At 44.1% G+C, this 19,240-nt stretch overlaps 1 protein-coding gene and 1 long non-coding RNA gene across 2 annotated transcripts in view; both read left to right on the forward strand.

Moving 5' to 3' along the window:
• Positions 1-19,240, forward strand: part of Abr (ABR activator of RhoGEF and GTPase) — a 195,141-nt gene that overhangs the window by 8,025 nt on the left and 167,876 nt on the right. The window lies entirely within an intron of this gene.
• LOC146893081 (uncharacterized) lies at positions 2,177-4,233 on the forward strand. The gene is made up of 3 exons (XR_015003692.2): positions 2,177-2,735; positions 3,750-3,882; positions 4,006-4,233. It is a non-coding gene; the product is annotated as an uncharacterized LOC146893081 (long non-coding RNA).

Genomic DNA, 19,240 nt, shown 5'->3' on the forward strand with positions numbered 1-19,240 from the left:
GCAAAAACCTCCTTGCCTTAGTTCTGTGGTAGAAAAGTCTGGTGTTTTGCGTTCCTTCTAGTTTTGAGGGTAGGCCGTGAATCATCTCCAAACATCAGAGCTGTGTGCTACAGCCCAGTTGTCGATTTTGGACACTGAGCTGCATAGCAAACAAGAATTCCGAGCAGAAGTCTCTATGCCCACCTGCTTCCCTCACCACTGTTTTGCAGAGCTGTTTCTGCCTCGTGAATCTCCCTTGTTACCTCTGCGCCACGTAGCTGCAGAGAAAATCTGCAGTGTCTCCGAGAGAGTCTGCTTCATTTCCCATCCTGTCTTCCTGCTTGATTCTTGCTATCATCTGCCTGAGACGAGGCTGTCTGGAGGAAGGTTGCCTGGAGCTCGAGGCACATCTTGTGATTGCTGAGCAAAAGATAGCTTTAAAGGCTTATTGGCACCTAGGTGAGAGGGAACTAAAATATATTTAGCACCTACTGTTTTCTTTGCTGTGTGAAGTGCGTTTCCCATTGTCATGGTTAATATTCAGAACAATCTTCTCTCCTGTACAGGCCTGAAATCCCAGCTACTCAGAAAACTGAGGTGGGAGGGTCAGAAGCTCAAGGTCAGCCTGAATAATTTAAGGAGATTCTATCTCAAAAGAAAAAGAAGGCTGAGGGGGTAGCTCAGTGGCAGGGTGCTTGCCCAGCATGCAAGTGGACCCAGGTTCAATTCCCAGGATGGCAAAAAACAGAAAAAGAGAAGGAAACACTACTTCTCATTCTACAGATAAGGAAACTGGCTGGATTAATTAGCCAGCCCAAAATTTCTCAGTGTTGTGATTAATTTTTTTTATTGAGAATTCATATACTATTAAATTGGCCTCTTTATTGCATTCAGTGATAGATTTTAGAACATTCACAAAGTTATGAAATTACTACTATCCTCGTAATTTCAGGGTTTTTTTTTCCTTGCAGAGGATTGGGTACATTTTGAGCATAGACTCAAACCTCAAATCCTACCATTGCATTTCTTCATTTGGCATGAGGTGTGATTTAAAATACCTGAAACTGCTCAGTTGGTAGAGTGCTTAAAACATTCACAAGACTCTAGGTTCAATTCCAGCATCAGATGAATGTTAAATGGAATCTCATGATTCATGGCCAGTGACCCCAGCACTAAGGAGGTGGAGTCTGGAGGACCAGTCTTTCAAGGTTATCCTTGGCTACGTAGTATGTTTGAGGCCATGCTGGACTACGAGAGATTCTGTCTCAAGAAAAAATATAATTTAAAAAAACCTGATAAATGGGAAAACATCAGAATTTTTGCTCTTTTCTTGGGTGATATATACACAAAAGGGCTGTTAGGGACCTGGAAAGATGGATCAACAGTTAAGAGCTTAACAATATATACTTTTTTTCAGAGGACATGAGTTTGATTCTTAGCACCCATGTTAGGTGGCTTCCAAACACTTAAAACCCCGTTTCCAGGGGACCTGAAGCCTTCTTCTGGTCTCTGTGGGTCTCTAAACTCACACATGCACCTTGTCTTCATCCATCCTTCAAGCCTAAGCTAGGAGGCTCCCTGCTCTGTGACGTTTTCTTTGTCTCCCCTATGTAGAACTAGGACTTGACTCTCAGTTAAGAGATGACTAACCAAGAAATGTAAGTGTCCTCTAGAAGCCACAGAATGCAAGGAAATGGCGAGTTTTCTATTCTCCAGAAAAGAACTTGACCTTGCTGGCACCTCAGTGTTAGGCAGTAAATCCTAGGCTAGCCTGGGCTACAGAATAAGCACCTCCTCAAGTTTTCAAGGTACAGAACGCTAAGACAGTAAGTTGATGATGTTGTAAGCCACTGTGTGCCGCAATTGGTTAATAGCAACCACGGGGTTCACACAGAGACTTCATGGACTAGGGATTTGTTGTTTTCCCATTGCAAGGACTGTTTGGTGGGTTATAACATCCCAATAGGGCCTTTCAGATCCTTCCATTGTCTTACAGTGGGAAGATGTTTGTCCTCTTGCTTGTGACATAGAGTTTGATATGTGTATATACTATATTACCTTGTGTGTGCTTGGAATTTAGGGAGGAAAGGGGAATAAAGGACTCTGGGTGGTTGTTCCTGTAAGAATGGAGCCCATACTTCTCATGCCCATACTTCTAGCAGGCAATTGGTCTCAGTTAGTTCTAGACCTGCCTGGGCTACAGAGTAAGACCCCATCTCAAACATAAGTTAAAAAACAAATAGTGATAATGTCATGGAAGTCTTACCTAACAACTCCTGTTGTCCACTTTTGGGCCAAACTGGGTCACATGGCCATCTTTAGCTGCAAGGGAGGCTGACCAGGAACTTCAGCTCTTCAGCCTCACCATGAAGGATGTAGGGGGAAAGGAACTGTGAATGACTTTAGGAAAACAGCTCAGTGTTGGCCCTGCCATCCTTCCCTGGACTTTGCACACTGGTATGTTAGGGCAGCTATATAACTGTTTTTAAGTGATTCATCACCCTCCCCACCCTCTGTGCTCAAGTCATTTTTTTTTAATTGTGGTATTCCTGCCTCTTAGACAATGCTGGCATAATTTTTCTTGTTGAACAAGTAGAAAAATGATTGTATTTGTTTTGTTGGGTCTTTATATTTTGAGGTAGGATCTCATTTTGTAGCCCAGGTTAGACTTGAACTCATGATTCTCCTGTTTCTATCTCCTTGGTGCTGAGATGACAGGCATGAGCTATAGCACCTGACTGATCATGTATTTTCAGGTAAGGATTTATTTTTACTTAATTTATTTTATGTGTATGGGTATTATGTCTGCTTGTATGTCTGGTGAGGACCTGCGGCTTAAGGAGGCCTGAAGGTGTTGTGAATTCCCTGTTGTTACAGATAGTTGTGAGCTGTCATTTGGTTGCTGGGAATTGAACCCTGATCCTCTGTAAGAGAAAGAGTAGCAAGCGCTCTTGACTGCTGGGCCATCTACCCAGACTCTTTTTGTTTATTTTTATTTTTATGTGTTATGGATGGTGTTGTGGTTGAAGGAGCTGTCTCGAATAGGTCTCAGGCATTTCAAAACTTGGTTTCTAGTTGGTGGCTGTTTGGAGAGTATCAGGAGGTACTGGATCTACTGAGACTGGTGTCACAGATGGTTGTGAGCTAACATGTGGGTGCTGGGAATTGAACCCCAATCTTCTGGAGGAGCAACTAGTGCTCTTAATCACAGCACCATCTCTCCAGCCCTTCAAGCGAGGATTTTGTGGGATCTGGAATACCTAGGCAGGCTATTGATTTCTAAGAATTAAAAGAAAAGACCTTTTCGTTCTTCTCATCCCTATTTTTTTCCTCCTCTTCTTCCTCCTGCTCCTGAAGCTCAGGCTACACCCCAGTCTGTATAGCTAGGCTATACAGTGTGACCCCCCTGGCTTTCCTCTCCTTATTGCTGTTTATTTTCTTCATCCACATCTTCTCTTCTTCCTTTTCTTTTGTACTGCTTGAGAGCTGTGGTGGATTTTTCTGTGTCCCTCCCTCCCTTCTTCCTTTCCTTCCTTTAATTTATTCTCTCTTTTGACAAGGACTCACTGTGTAGCCTGGGCTGGGCTGGAACGTGCTGTGTAGTCCAATCTAGTCTTGAACACACAGAAGTCTACTTGCCTCTTGGATGTTAGGACTAAAGGGATACACTAACATGCCGGGTTTATGGTGGATTTTTCTTATTTTACCCTTTTCAGACTTTACTGCTCCCAAGTTTCTAATTTATTTGTATAACTGTCTGCCTTTAATAGAGCTGTTGGAATGCTGACTTGATGATCAGAATACATTTACACATGGAGGTTTCTTTGAACTGATTCTTTTGCCTGACCTCAAGGACTGTGATTGCAGGCATTTATCACACACTCTTGCGTGTGTATGTAAGAGGTGAGCCTCACAAAAGTGAAAAACCGCGGTAGAAGTAAGTGGCTAAATTGTTTTTCTCTTTCCCCGTCAGCATCTCTACCCCACTCTAACCCATTCTCATGCTTTCTTCTCTTTTGAAACAAGGTTTCACTGTGTTGTCACTTTGTTCTGAAGATGTTCTCAAACTCCCGGGTCAAAGACATCCTCAGCTTCCTAAGCACTGGGACCCAAGGCTGGTGCTGCTGCGGCAGTCTTGATTTGCTGCAGCCTAATTCAGTAATTTACTAGGATAATATAATCCTGATAGCTGTGTGTGCATGTATAATATACTGTAACATTTTATTTATTTTGTTGTTGTTGGGTTAGTTTTTGTTTTTTTTTGTTTGTTTGTTTTGTTTTGTTTTTTTGAGATAGAGTTTCTCTGTGTACCCTTGACTGTCCTGGAACTCCTTCTGTAGCCAAGGCTGGCCTTGAACTCAGAGATCCACGTGCCTCTATCTTCCAAGTACTGCAATTAAAGGCGTGCACTACTAACACCTGGCAATAGATTTTATTTTTTTATGTATATGGTTGTTTTCGTGCATATGTCTGTGGGTTATATCCATGTGTAGATGGGAGGTCAGAAGAGGTTGTTGGAACTGGAAGTGGAGGTGGTTTTGAGCTGCCGTGTGGGTGCTGGGAATCGAATCCTGGTCCCCTGGAAGAAAAGCCAGTGCTCTTCTGAGCCATCTCCCCAGCCCTGATCTAAGTTTTCGTGTTGTTTAAAGGAATCTGACAAGCCATTATGTCAAGGTTCATGGCCCCAAATACAAAATCACTAAATCACTAGCAGTAAAAAAAGATCCTAGAATTTAAAACCATGCAAATCTGTTTTGTTTGGCTTCACATGGGTCTATTGGTATATTGCTTACTTGGGAGAGTGGAAGGTGTAAGTGCCCATTGTCCACTTTGATGAGAAATATGATTTCCTTGAGAGTCTCACATATTTGGAAGTGGTGGAACTACAGGCATGCAGTCTTAATGTTGGGGTCCTTGTCTAATAATTAGATTTTTTTTGATACAGGATCTTGTTGTATATCCCTGTCTAGCCTTGAATTCACTGGGCTCTACATGCTTCTGCCTCCCAAATGCTGGGATTAAAGGCGTGCATTACCATACCCACTGTAGATTTTTGGAGTCATCCTGGGCAATTTTTTTTTTGAGACAGGGTTTCTCTGTGTATCCTTAGCTAACCTGAAACTCACTCTGTAGACCAAATTGGCCTTGAACTCATAGAGATCTGCCTGCCTCTATGCCTTGCCTCTACCCTGGAATTAAAGGTGTGGACAACCACTGCCTGACCCTTACATTATTATCTCTAATCATAAATAACAGATTTATAAACCAAAGTATGAAGCTATCAATCTGTAAGTTAGGGACTACATTATTATTCAAAGTATATTTTATACTCATACTTTCTTTTGTTATTTTTTGTTTCTCACTTTTGATAACTATTTAACATCAATTACTCTCTTTGGTCTGTAGTTCTTTGAGATGGTGCTAGTGACCTTGCCCGTTGGAGAGGAGTCAGGTGACTTATCCTTCAACTGACTACCCAGAGCTGTTTTGTTTTGTTAGTGTATGTGTGGTGGTACTGGTGGCGGGGACGGGGGTGTTAGTAGTTCCTCATGTAGCTTAGTTGGCCTTAAACTTGTTATGTAGCCGCGAATGGCCTCAAACTTCTGGTCCTTCTGCTTGTACCTCATGAGTCCTGGCGTTACCATCATGTTCCACCATGCCTGGTTTGCATTACTAAGGATCCTGCCAGGGCTTCATGCGTGCTGGGCAAATGCTCTCCCAGCTGAGCTGCAGCTTCAGCCCTTGCCACTCCCTGTTAATTTCTCCAGACTGTAGGTCTGAAACAACGTGACTGCGCTAGATGATTTTCCAACCATAAGTTTTATGAAATCCAGTAAGTTAAATGAGCTGGGACTCTGAACCTTGCAAGGTGGAGCCTGGCTTTGGATCAGAGGAACTTGAGTTATGGTGTAGACCTGAAATGTCCCCAACAAGTTCATGTTTTGAACTTTTGTTTCCCAGCTGGTGACACTATTTGTGGATGCTGTGGAACCTTTAATTTGTGGGCCTTGGCTGGGTTGTGGTGGCACAACCTTTAATTCCAGCATTCAGAAAGTAGAGGCAAGCTGATCTCTGTGAATTCAAAGCTAGAGCGAGTTTCAGGACAATCAAGGCTACACAGAGAAACCCTGTCCTAAAACACAAACAAAAGCAGAGGTGGGTCCTGGCTGAAGGAAGCAGGTCACGAGGGGCTGGCCGTTGAAGATTATGATGGGGTTCCTAGTTCCCCATCACTTGCTGCTTCTCAGTTCATTGCTCTGTGAGCAGCTGTATAAGCCTGTGTTGTCTTGGACTAAGATGTTCCCAGTGCCTTCCTGTGATGGGCTGCAACTCTCTGAGACTGTGAGCCAAAACAAGTTATTCCTAGTGTAACTAATGGACTAGCTTTACAGCCGTGCCTCTGTAACTATTTGTAAATTTGCTCTATGAACTGGATTACTTCTCCTCTCTGTAGAGATATTTTCTTTTCTGAACATTAGGGATGATTTTACCTCATTTTGTGTTAAGATTAAGTGAGGCCTGGGGATGTAACTCAGGTGATAGGGGACTTGCCTAGTAGGTGTGAGGCCATAAATTTGATTCCCAACATCACACACATGCACACACACACAGTTTTAAAAAATAATGTACAAAAAGCAAGTGGCACAGGGCGTGACTTACAGCCAGAGCTGTGTAAATGCAAAATCCTTAGTGCAATAGTCAGGGTCTGGGGCTACATGACTTAGACGCAAGTCCCAGCTCTTTCACATAATTGTTGCGTGACCTTGATAAGCTTCTTGGCCTTTTTGTGTCTTAGTGTCTGTATCTGTAGACCATGGGAACCATACTAATATAAAATCCATGTCTAATTAAGTTGGGTGAAGACTATACAAATCAGTATGTATTTATCAAGTGCTTTGGACCTGGTACATAGCAGACACTCGTTGCAGGCTGGCTAACCTTGTCACTGTCATTACTAGTGTGGCCATGAGCTTTGTTGAAATAAACTGCCAGGCTGAAAAAATAGTATTATGCTCATCATGTTGCCTGGTCATATCCTTAATTGAAACCCGAGGCTTCTGGAAATCCTGCACTTTGAATAATCTAAGAGCTGGAGCAATGAAGCATCCAATTACAGATGCCTCTCGGCTGCAGCCCATCAAGGAGACCTCCACAAGGTCTAGCTGGGTTGTGATCCTATTATGGAGAAAGCCCTGCTTTGTATGCAGCTGCCTTGTCTTCGCTTGGCTGCATAATTGTGCCTTTTTGTCTTATTTTAAAGCATCTCGAGGAATCTGGAGCCCACTCCCACTGACAGCAGTGAAAGCCACCGCATGTCACAGCACTAATGAGTCTTGCAGACACTCTGAGGCCCCACTGAGGCAACTAGACCAGAGGAGGTGCACGGGCTAGGCCAGTATCCACCTCTTCCTTTGAACACCTCACTAGATTTCAAGATGGGGCTCCCCAAGGCCCCCTAGGATCTCCCACGCCTGTCTTCTTTATCTTAGAAGGGCATCAAGTTGCTTTCTGAATGTTGGGCTTGTTGGTAATCTTCGTGGGCAGCAATGCTAAAACTAATTATTCATATCAGTGGGCCTGAAAGGGCTATTGTTTGCAGAGGGAACTCCCTCTGGTCTCTAGAACCGCAGTCCCTAACGGAGACCTTTGGTCAGGCAGGAGGCAGCTGTGGCAGTGCTCCAAGTTCAGAAGTATGATGACCTGCTTTGTTTGAACTGCAGAGGGTTAAAATAAAATGGATTTTTTTTTTAAAATTTGGAGATTTTTTTCTGTGAATATATTTACTTCTGTCTTTTCTTGACAGATGGGAGACTGACAGGTAGACTAGATGGAATTTTGCCAGGGATTCTAACCTTTTTCCCCAGCCCTTTTATCTACTAGCACTGAGGGTATGGAGGGCAGTGGGCAGAGCAAAACTCAAGGGTGGGGGCGGGGGTTGCTTCCTGGCCTTGTGTCTGCCTCTGCTTAGTTTAGCTGCATGACCATAACCAAATTACAGAACTCTAGTGGCCTCACTTTCCTTCCCTAAAAAATGGGGTTTATAATAGTTTGCTTCATGGGTATGTGAAAGGAAATGGGTTAGTGTGTGTTCAGCCTGGCACATACTAAGTGCTACTTGGATATCTGTATCTACCAGTGTTACACTAGTCACTATAGACATTTGAGGTTACATTCCTTGTGTTAAGGGTTTTTTTCACAGAAGTCAAAAATGTCTTTTTTTCATAGTGTACCTCTGAGCTGGCTAAGAGTCTAGGTCTCAGATCTTGGAATGTAACAATTATGTCCCTGGATTGTAGTAATTATGTTAGGGTAACGCCATCTCAGGTAGCCAGACTTCCTCAGTGTTCTGGTAGCTGAACCTCGTGTGTGTGTGTGTGTGTGTGTGTGTGTGTGTGTGTGTGTGTGTGTATTCTGTTGCTGAGATAAAAACTATGACCAAAACAACATGGGGTGGAAAAATATTATACTTCCATGTCGTAGTCCATGATGGAGGGAAATCAGGGCAGGAACTCAAGACAAGAACCTGGAGTCAGGACAAAGTCCTTGGGAGAACGATGGTTATTGGCTTGTTCATGGCATACTTACCTTGCTTCCTTATAAGTCCTAGGACCACCTACCCAGTGATACCACTCACAGTAAGCTGGGCCCTCCCACATCAATCACTACTACCTAGCTTGTCCTTGAACTCACTACGTAGCCAGGGCTTATCCTCCGGCCTCCACTTTCCAAGTCCTGGGATCACAGGCGCCTAAGTCGAGATGTTAACCTTTATTTGAGGTTGAAGACTCTCACCAGCTGATCACTGGGTGTACGGATGGCACTTCCCTTATGACGATTGGTAGGCACGGTGGTGTGCCTGACCACTGCCTGTCCTGTCACTAAGGGCGAGACAGAAGTGTTGCTGCGACTCACAGTAGCCTCTGAGAAGCACAGAGGACAAACTCAATAATGTAGATATGCACTGAAGTGACCGTGACCAAGTGTCCTCTTGCTCTGACGGTGACCCTGACCTAGGTGTGCTGTTTGGGTCTCAGACTGAGTGACAGCTTTCTCTGTCCTCTAAATCACCATCTAGGGGAGTCAGATCTGGCACAGGTTATGGGAAAAATTGGCAGAATCTGCAGTTTCATGTCTCGCTGGTTCACAGATTGGCTTGACTCCTACCCTAGTACATGGTGAAATCAAGAAGCTTTAGAAACTGTACTGTAGAAATGACAGGTCTTCTCCTCTTCGGGGCTGAAGCTCGCTGGGAGAAACCCTGTGCTGCGCTTAGATAGGATGAGCACATTGTTCGTAGCTCTAGTCAAGGAGAATTTTATATTCCTTTAGTTGTTTGGCAAACAATTAAAAAAAAATCCCAAGCTGGGCAGTGGTGGTGCACACCTTTAATCCAGCATCTGGGAGGCAGAGGCAGGCGGATCTCTGTGGATTAGAGGCCAGAGTGAGTTCCAGGATAGCCAGGGCTACACAGCAAATCCCTATCCAAAAAAAAAAAAATCTTTTGAGTCAAACCCCTATTCCAATTATATCTTGATTTAACACCTGTTTGATTCTGCTTTACTGAAAGCAGATACTGGCCTCTGGGGGTAAAGGCTGCAGGCTCTGGAGACAGACCACTACCTTTACAACCGTTCTGCCACTTACTAGAGTTTACTTGTTTATCTGTAGGTTTGTTCTGAGACAGGGGCTCATTGTGTAGCTCAGGCTGCCCTCAAACTTGTACTGGGCCTTCTAACTCTGCCCCTCAAGAACTGGGCTTGCCACTGTGTGCTACCATGCCTCGTTTACATTGTGCTGTGGGGGGCTGAACCCAGGTCTTCCTCGATGGTAGACATGCGCTCTGCCGACCGAGCTACATTCCCCGTCTTCAGTTGTGAAGCTGAGCTAGAGAACCCTTGGTAAACAGCCCTGACACCCAGTGATTCATGGGTAAATACCTATCAGTCACCTTTGTTTTCCCGGTAGCTACTGGAGCATCACTTGCCACCTATCTACCTGGGAAGTGTTTGCTGATTAATCCTAAACAGAGATTGAGGAAATTACTAGACCGTTATTGTCCCTCTGCTTCTGAAGTAGTCTAGATAAAGAATTGACTAGACGCTCGAGAGATGGCTCAGGTGTTAAGAGTGCTTCCTCTGCCATCAGGAGGGCCAGACTTCTGACCCAGCACCCATGTAACAAACTGGGTGTCTGGTGCACACCTGTAACCCCGCTCTAAGTAAGGGTGGAGACAGGAGGATCACTGGGGCTTTCTGGGCCTAGCCAAGAAAAGTACAAGCCCTCATTTCAGAGAGAGAGACCCTGCCTCAAAGCAATTGGCAGGGAATACCAGGAGGACACTCAGTGCCATCTTCTGGCCTCTGAGTTGTCTGTCTCGGTGTCTGTCTGTCTCTGTCTCTCCCCCCCTCCCATGCACACACACACACACATACACACACACAGAAAAATGAATAAATTTTTTCAAAAATTGACTGCTTGTTAAATCATCTGTAAGAACATTCTAAGACAGGAGCTTCAGAGGCTGGAGAGATGGCTCACTGGGTAAAGGCACTTGATGCTAAGCCTACCAACTTGAGTTCGATTCCCAAGACCCTCATGGTGGAAAGAGAAAACTGATTCCTTAAGTTGTCCTCTGATCTCTGCACGGAATCCTCCCCCAAAAAAGTAAATAATGTGATTTTTTTTTTTTAAAAGCAGCTTTCTAGGCAGGCATGATGGTACAATGATACACACCTTAATTCCAGCACTTGGAAGGCTGAGACAGGAGATTTGCAGTGTTTTCTTTTTTTTATCTTATTTTTTAAATATTTATTTATTTATTATGTATACAATATTCTGTCTGTCTGTATGTCTGCAGGCCAGACCTCATTATAGATGGTTGTGAGCCATCATGTGGTTGCTGGGAATTGAACTCAGGACCTTTGGAAGAGCAGGCAATGCTCTTAACCACTGAGCCATCTCTCCAGCAGTGTTTTCTTATTTGTTTGTTTGTTTTAATTTTGGGGGGTGTTTTTTGCCTGCATGCATTTTGCCTGTGTATTGCATGAGTATTGTATACCTGAAGAGACCAGAATAGGACATTGGATTACAGATAGTTATAGATAGTTGTGAACCATCAACAGTTGGGTGCTGGGAAATAAACATGGGTCCTCTGTAGGAGTAGCCTGTGCATTTAACCTTGGAGCCACCTCTCCATCCCTAGAATTAGAGTTTTGAGGCTACCTGGGTTACACAGTGAGGTAATGAATGAACAGATTTCTTGTACCTGTATGTATGTATGCGTATACACACACACACACACACACACACAATTTTTAGGGTCAGATTATCTTTTATTGAAGTTCTCTTGCTACTTTTTAAGTAGCTGGGTACCCCACTGCACCACTGCTGATGTCATCTGTGATGTCATTGGGGTGGTGCCATCCACACGGCTGTCTACAAACTAAAGTGCCGAGGGTCTCCTAAGTAGTTCCAGAAAGTCTTTTCCTCTGGCTAAAGACTGGTGTTACAGGTGTGGTGTTGCATACTTTAATCCCACCGCTCAGGATGCAGAAACAGAATGATCTCTGTGATTTCGAAGTCAATCTGGTCTACATGGCACGCTTCAGGATAGCCAGTGCTACATAGAGAAAACCTGTCTCAAACAAAAACAACAACAACAAAAAAAGATCAACAAAACAAAACAGGTGAAAGATCTGTTGGTCAGGTTGTCAGTCTCATCAAAAGTGTTATTTCCACTGTGTTTTATGTTTTTCTGCTGCTTTTTCTCCCCATTCCTCAGGGGCTCTGGTGATCAGGATAGGGCAGGAGGTATCACCTCATCTGAGTCTGTCCTGAATGATCGATCACCATTACTGTAACCCTTAGACCTTTCCAATCACTTGTTGCCTTGGCAGTATCATCACCATTTTTTTTTTAGACAGACCCAGGGTGGATGTGGACTGGAATCATCCCCTGTGAACTTCAGGAGCACGACTTTGACCTCACTGGGGTCATATTTGTATGGCATGGTGGAGGCAGCTGGTGTTGGCTGAACCAAGATTTGGGACTACTGAAGAAAACGTGTGTGTGTGGTGGTGGTGGTGGTGGGGTGTGTGTGTGTGTGTGTGTGTGTGTGTGTGTGTGTGTGTGTAAACATTTAAAATTTAAGAAAGTATTCATTTTGGGAGTGTACAGGTGCCATAGCACATGAATGGAGGTCAGAGGACAACTGGTGGGGTTTGGTTCTCTTCCATGTGTGTCCTGGGGACCAAATTCAGGTCATCGCCTTTGCTCACTGAGCTGTTGTATGCCCTCCCTTCCCCTTTAAAAGGAGCCTTGCTTTGTCTTCCATGCTGGCCCGGATCTTCCAGCCTCAGGAAGCCATTTCTCTGCTTCAGCCTTTTGAAAGGCTGGCACTATAGGCGTATGCCATAGCACCAAACTCTAGAATCTGTATTTTTATTCACCCCAGGGGATTCTAAATAGCCAAAGTCCAGACACTAGGGTTTGGCAGGCTTCCCTAAGGTTTCTGTCAGGTGGTAATGAATGTCTAGTGAGTTTAAATATAGGTCCCTTTCTGCCCCCACAACCCAAAGGTTGACATTGAAAAGAAGCCAAAAAGAAAATAAAAAAGAAAAAGGCACCAATTTTCTTAAGAACTTAAAGCATTCCAAATAAAACAGGGTGGGAAAGTTCTTTTTGAGTTGTGTGTGAGTAGATAAGGCATTGTGAGACAGCTGATAAAATAATCCACTTGTGTTTGGAGCCTGCAAACAGAGGGGGCCCACAGTGACCTTTAGCTCCAGAAAAACACAGTAGCCAGCCCTGTGCTCAGCTTCTGTGATTATACCTACTCTCTCTCCCCTAGCTGAGCCTCAGGGAAGGGGGATTCCCGGGTAGTGTCAGATCTTTCTCTCCAGGTGACAAGTGACAGCCCCACAGTCCCAAGGTAACTGAGCTTCTATGTCTATTTTTTTCCCCTTGCCCAGAGAAAAGTGCCTTCTTTAATTTTGGTGTGGGTGGCATGGAAAATGTGTGTGTGTCGTTCAGGAGTAATTATGACTCTTTGCTCTCTGTAATTATGACTGCTTTGCTGTGGTCTCTTAAGTTTGCTGAATTTATAAATAGTTGGGTGTACCTGCTGGACTTTGATAAATGGAACCTTTCCTGATGTTTTAAAAATCATTCTGTAGTGCTTATAGCCTCCAATCCAATCAGTAAAAAGTCAACAAAAGACTTTTTGTAGAGTTCTCAGTGTTGATGGAGTAACCAAGCAACCAGGAACCAGAAGGTTAAAAAAGAAGGATGTAGACAATAAAACACACCCACTTCAGAGCAGGTCCAGAGAGTAAAGCATTGTATGACTTTATGGCCCATGGGAGATCAATTCTGGGCTACCATAAACTACTCATATCTAGGAACAGGGATGCAGGCACCGTTGACCCAAATGTTACTGATCTCTGGTTGTGCTGGGCAGCGCCACAGGGCTACATTCTGCTTCAAGGACTGGGGTCCTCCTGTGAGACCAGGTTGATAAATGGTATTCACTACATAAATGCTGTCCACAGAAACCTTCCTAAGAGCACGGATGCAGACAACAAGATAAGGGCTTGCTGTGTCTAACTGGCTTACATGACTCAAGGTTGCTCTTTTACACAGTTGGCAACCACTGCTGTTCAAAAGACAACAAATGGCACACCTTTGTTGGCTGACCAGAAGGCACAGGAGTGGCAGTATCTGGTCCACTATCTTTCACACATCCTTTGGGATTTTGCCATATTTATTCAGCTCCAGTGTCCACAGAAAACTCAGCAGCCTCCTCCTGGAGCTCCTCTCCCAGTCAGAAAGGAAGCCACGTCAGTGCTGATGGCCTCCTAGGCTGGCAGGGAACCTGATCTTGCTAGGAGCCAGCACCTCACTCTCATAGGGAGATTCTAAGACTGCCTTTCACAGGCCAGCAAGTTTTGGTGGCGCATGCTGGTGAGAAACCCAGCACAGCTGCCGCTGTTAGAGAAGATACTGATTCCTCAGTACTTGGGTGGCTTGGATGCCCTGGATGGCTGCTCCTCACACCCACTTTGTTCCAGATTACACATGGAGCTGTCATGTGACACCCTTCCCAGGAAAACCTCTCAAGGCAGTTTCTAGCCTCCACCACATCCTGGGCACGCCAGGGGCTCGCTGGAAGCTTCTTTAACCCTTAGAACTCAATGGGTCTGCTCACACCTCTTTCCTAGACAGTAACAGGGAGGTCAGTCTGATAGCAGTGGTCCCAAAGTGGCTCATCTTCTAAGAGGTGCCACCTAAGGAATTATAAAATGACAAGGTTTATTCTTCCAAGATCTCCTCTAGTCCCCCCTGTTCTTGGGGGCCCATGGAGATAACCCTAGAGAAAGGCCATGGGAGATAGCACTAATTTGTGGCAAATTACCTCAGGAATTGCTATTCCAAACAATACTGCAATGAGAAACCAAAGGAAACAATAGGTCACACAAATGAATGTTTCCTTAAAAAAGAAAAGTATCCAGAAAGAAAAGTATCCAGGAAAGATGGCTCAGCAGGTAAGAGCTCTTGCTGGTATTCCAAAGGGCTTGGGCTTAGTTCCCAGCATCCATTCTTTGGTTATTTCTTCTTTGTCATATTCTTTGCCCGTTTTTGGATTTAATGTGAATATGCCTCATGCCTCAAGATCGAGTAGCGTGATCATAATCTTTTGACTTAAGGAAGTTTCTTGATCTTTTTATTTCTAGTTTCCTAGAGCCATTTCCCTATCATTTTAAAGCAGAAATAGATGTTGACGTGTAGTAAGGAGTTGCGGGCAGGCCTGCTTTTCGCCTCACCCGGCTCCTGCACGGCTAGCTTAGCCCCGGAAATAACAACACACAAATTGTATTCATTTAAGCACTGCCTGGCCCATTATCTCTAGAGAGTTAGTTACTGGCTAACTCTCACATCTTGATTAACCCATTTCTAACCATCTATCTAGCATCACAAGGTCGTGGCTTACCGGGAGAGATTTAGCATGTCTGACCTGGTGGCTGGATCCATGGCGTCTGCCTCATTTCCCTTCTTCCCAGCATTCTATTCTGTTTACTCCACCTACCTAATTTTCTGTCCTATCAAAGGGCCAAGGCAGTCTCTTTATTGACCAATGAAAATAACACAATAGACAGATAACCCTCCTCCATCATTTCCCCTTTTTCTGTTTAAACAAAAAAGAAAGGCTTTCATTTTAACATAGTAAAATTACATATAACAAAACAGTTATCAAGCAAGAATTACAGTCACAATATTTATAACTATATCTTTATCATAATAATGGAAAACTATAACTATGACTATCCATTCTTCAACTCCATCAAAGACTCCAGAAGGATATAATAGTACCTAAGTAAACAAGAAGTAAGCAACTTCCAAAGCTCTAGAAATGACAGAGACATCTCACTGCCTGGACAATCACCCAAAGTTTCTCTGTATCATTGGGGCACCCATCTTCGGCCTTCAGGCCCATAATATCCAGAGACATTTCCATGAAGCAGGAAATTTCAAAGGCAGTTCAGTCACTATCTGCTATATCCTGCAGAATGTCTCGCAGACTCTTTCATGAATCAAGAACCTCGAAAGATCATCTCACCTTTAGGCAAGTTCAGCAGTCCTCTCTCTGCGGGTTCTCTGTGTCCAGTTTATATAACAGTCTAGGCAAGAGCAGTTTCTTGCCCAAATGGCTAACCAACTCCATAAGGAGCCTCTTCGATGCCCATCTTCCTCTTGAAGTAGATTGGTGCTGCCAGGAGCAGACGTGTCTCATTGTCCTAAGTTATTAAAACATTAAATGCTATGTTCTGTAGTCTTTGAAAGATATGAAGAATGTCTCTCTGAAATATATCTATGCACATCTAGAAAATCAGACTAACATTACTACAAGCTTGACTATTATCGTTGATTATCCATTAACAACCTATATTTTTAATTATACATTGCATTTTTAAATGAACTACACAATCAAAATCAGAAATATATACACATATAACAAAATTGACCTTAAAATCCATACCAATGCAAATTATTCATATCTATATCATATCCCCCTTTAAATGTAAAAGAACGTTTATAAACAATATTTGGGAATATGGACGTGACTTCCATGGCAAAAGTTTTTTTACTAAACACTCGAATTATTTTTTTCTAGAGTAAAAAAAAAAAATAAATATACTGAAATACTTGCACTAGAACATGCCAGTTACCCCAGGGAACTTGAAGTTAGTGGTGTGTTCTGTGCTGTTCATCCTTCATTTTCTCCCTTCATGGCTCACTTTCAAGGGTTTGTATCTAATCTGTGCACTGTTTGATTCTCACAACAACCATAAGGGGCGATTGTTATTATTACGGAGTCCTGGCTAACCTGAACTCCCTGTGCAGCACAGCCAGGTTCTTAAACTTCCAACCCTTCTGCCTCGGCCTCCAGGATGCTGGGTTAACAGGTTTACTAAACCTGGTGAAAGTTTGTATTAGAAACCTGCTTTATAGAAGAGAAAACTGAGCCCCGACCCAACAAACTAATGGGCCATCTTCTCATTTTAAAAAGAGCTGGTGCCTTTCTGAGAAATAGTCCACAGCTCTTGAAAACACATGAAGGAACCTTACTTCGGAGAAGGAGAATATTTTGTGTGTTACTGCCTGTGTTTGATCTGCTTTTTTTTTCTTTGCCATAAGGCTTCCTAACAGCTCAGAACTGCCTGCGTAGACTAGGCTGGCCAGCTCTTGCTGGCACCGGGATTACAGACTCACCATCACACCCAAGAGCTTTTTTGTTTTATTTTGTTGGTTTCTTTTTAACATGGATTATGGGGGTGGAACTGATTCCTTGCTCTTGTAAGGGAAGCAGTAACAGCCCAGCTCTCTTCCCAACCCCAGGAGTATAGTTCTTAAATGCAAGATTGAACTGAGGCAGAGATACTGGGTGGGACTGAGCCCTTCAACCTGTTCCACTCTTCCGTCTCAGAGACCTGAGCTGGACAGGGCCTTGCTTGATTTGGTCCAGTCAACCTTGCTTGGGCTTAACCTTTCTCTTTGGCGGGACCATTTTAAGTTCTACACAAAGACATGTTTAACTTCTGCCAGGGAAGGCTGTACAAAATGTTTATTCCAATATGTCTCTAGGGGAAATCCAAGTATCAGATACCAGCTCAGTGAGCTGTAAGGGGACCTGAGAGGATGTGGGCTGGCCCTGCCCCTGGCAGCTGGGGCTGAGCCTTCTCTTTCTTGCCTCTGCTCAAGAACTTAGCCGCCAACCCTACACTGGAGTCTAGGAAATGAAAACTCTGCTTACTTTAAAACCTAAACAGTGTCATCAGGTGTCACCCCCCTTGAGCTGGCACCTCCTGGAATGCCCCTTGCTGCCTGGCTGCTGGCCATTACTGAGGGAGGTGGCAGGGTACACCCCCATGTCACATCTCCTTTCCCCTGGGCTTTCCGTCACCTCCCAAAACAGAGACCCCAAGAAGGTTGCTGCAGCTGCCTCTTAGGAAGGTTCTAAGCTATGACAGTGTTTGCATCTTGATTACTATCTAAAGCCCAGAAAACAGGCTGCTTCCTCCATCCCCATACAGCAACAGGGCTTCTCCTTTGATGCTAGACTAGTCTTGAGTACAAAAGAAGGCAATTCTGCTTGCCCTCAATCATCCACTGTGGGTGCTGGGTTTCATGTTTAAAAGCCACAGGGCCTGCTCTTGACCAGGACCTCCCTACCCTGCCAAGGGACCATTCACTGGCTCTACTGGGGTTGGAAGCCATAGCCAAGAGTTCCCCCTGACCTGGCGACCTGACATTCACCAGGACAAGTGGAGAAACTAGCTGGGGCAGGGGAGGCAACTGAGGCCTCTTGGTGACTTTGTCTCCAAACCGTCAGTTTGTAGTTTTTAAGGTCTGCAACCTTGTGGAGATTTTCTCAAGGGGCTGCAGGTTAGAAACAGTGACTGGATTATCTTCCCTTTGCTAACAGGATCTTCAAATGCCCCATAACAGTTTCTAAGAGGTAGTACATGGAAATTTGAAGAGAATGTTTCGTACACTGAAGAGCTCAGGAGAGCTGGGATCCACTGAGAATCAGACCCGCTCATAGACGCGCCCTTAGCAGTGTGAGGCGGAGGCAAGGCATGCTTGCTTGTATTTGAGGACTGTGCGCTGAGAAAATAGGAAGTGGTTAGGGATAGTCATTCAATTTGTAACTGAGAATGAATGGTCACACTGAAGTCTAACATGAGTAATAGAAATAGAGATTTTCTTGTTTGTGTGCTGTGCTGGGGACTGAACTCTGGGCTTATACATGACTGGCAGGCATCCTATCACTACACTACATCCCTGGCAGCCCCACCCCCACCCCGTACCCCATTCCATACTGCCTTTTTTTTAGTCTTTAATTTTTAAATGGTTTTGTTTAAGTAGGCTAATCTGACCTTGAATTTACTATATAGCTTCCCAGACTGGTCTGCAAGCTTAGGCCCTCCATCCTTGGTCTCCAAACAGTCAGGATTAGATACGTGCCATACACCACAGAGATTTCTGTTGAATCTAATCTGTGGGGCTCTAGAATAGCTAGGTCTGATATCAAAGACATTCTTCTGGGAGCCAGGCCATGGTGAAACGCACCTTTAATCCCAGCACTTTGGAGGCAGAGGCAAGTGGATCTCTGAGTTCAAGGTCAGTCTGGTCTATAAAGTAAGTTCCAGGACGGCCAGAGATTCATAGAGGAACCCTGTCTCAAAACTAAACCAAATCAACCAAACAAACAAGCAACAAATAAAAGACATTCCTCTGAGTTGAAACATTATCTTTCTCTAATGTTCAGACCTATCCCAAGGGTGTGTGTGTGTGTGTGTGTGTGTGTGTGTGTGTGTGTGTGTGTGTTGGGGGAGGGAGCTAGGGACCAAACCCAGGACATCATATATGCTTAGCATTTTAACTTTAAGGTTAAAACATTTCTTTAGATATATTTATTTTATGTATATGGATGTTTTGACTGCATATATGTCTGTATGCCACATTTGTGCCTGTTGCCCAAGGAGGTCAGAAGAGGGTGTCAGACTCCCTGGGGAGTTACTGATGGTTGTGAGTCACCAAGTGAGTGCTGGGAATTGAATCTGGGTCTCTGCAAGAGCAACAAGTGCTCTTAACCATTGAACCATCCCTTCAGGCCCTCTTCTTGTTTTTTGAAGATAATGCTTTGCTATGTAATCCATTCTGGCCTTGAACTTTATTTTATGAACAATTTTCTTTTGGT

Source organism: Myodes glareolus, chromosome 9, assembly GCF_982192425.1.
Source record: "Myodes glareolus chromosome 9, mMyoGla1.1, whole genome shotgun sequence".
In the NCBI taxonomy this organism is placed as follows: Eukaryota; Metazoa; Chordata; class Mammalia; order Rodentia; family Cricetidae; genus Myodes; species Myodes glareolus.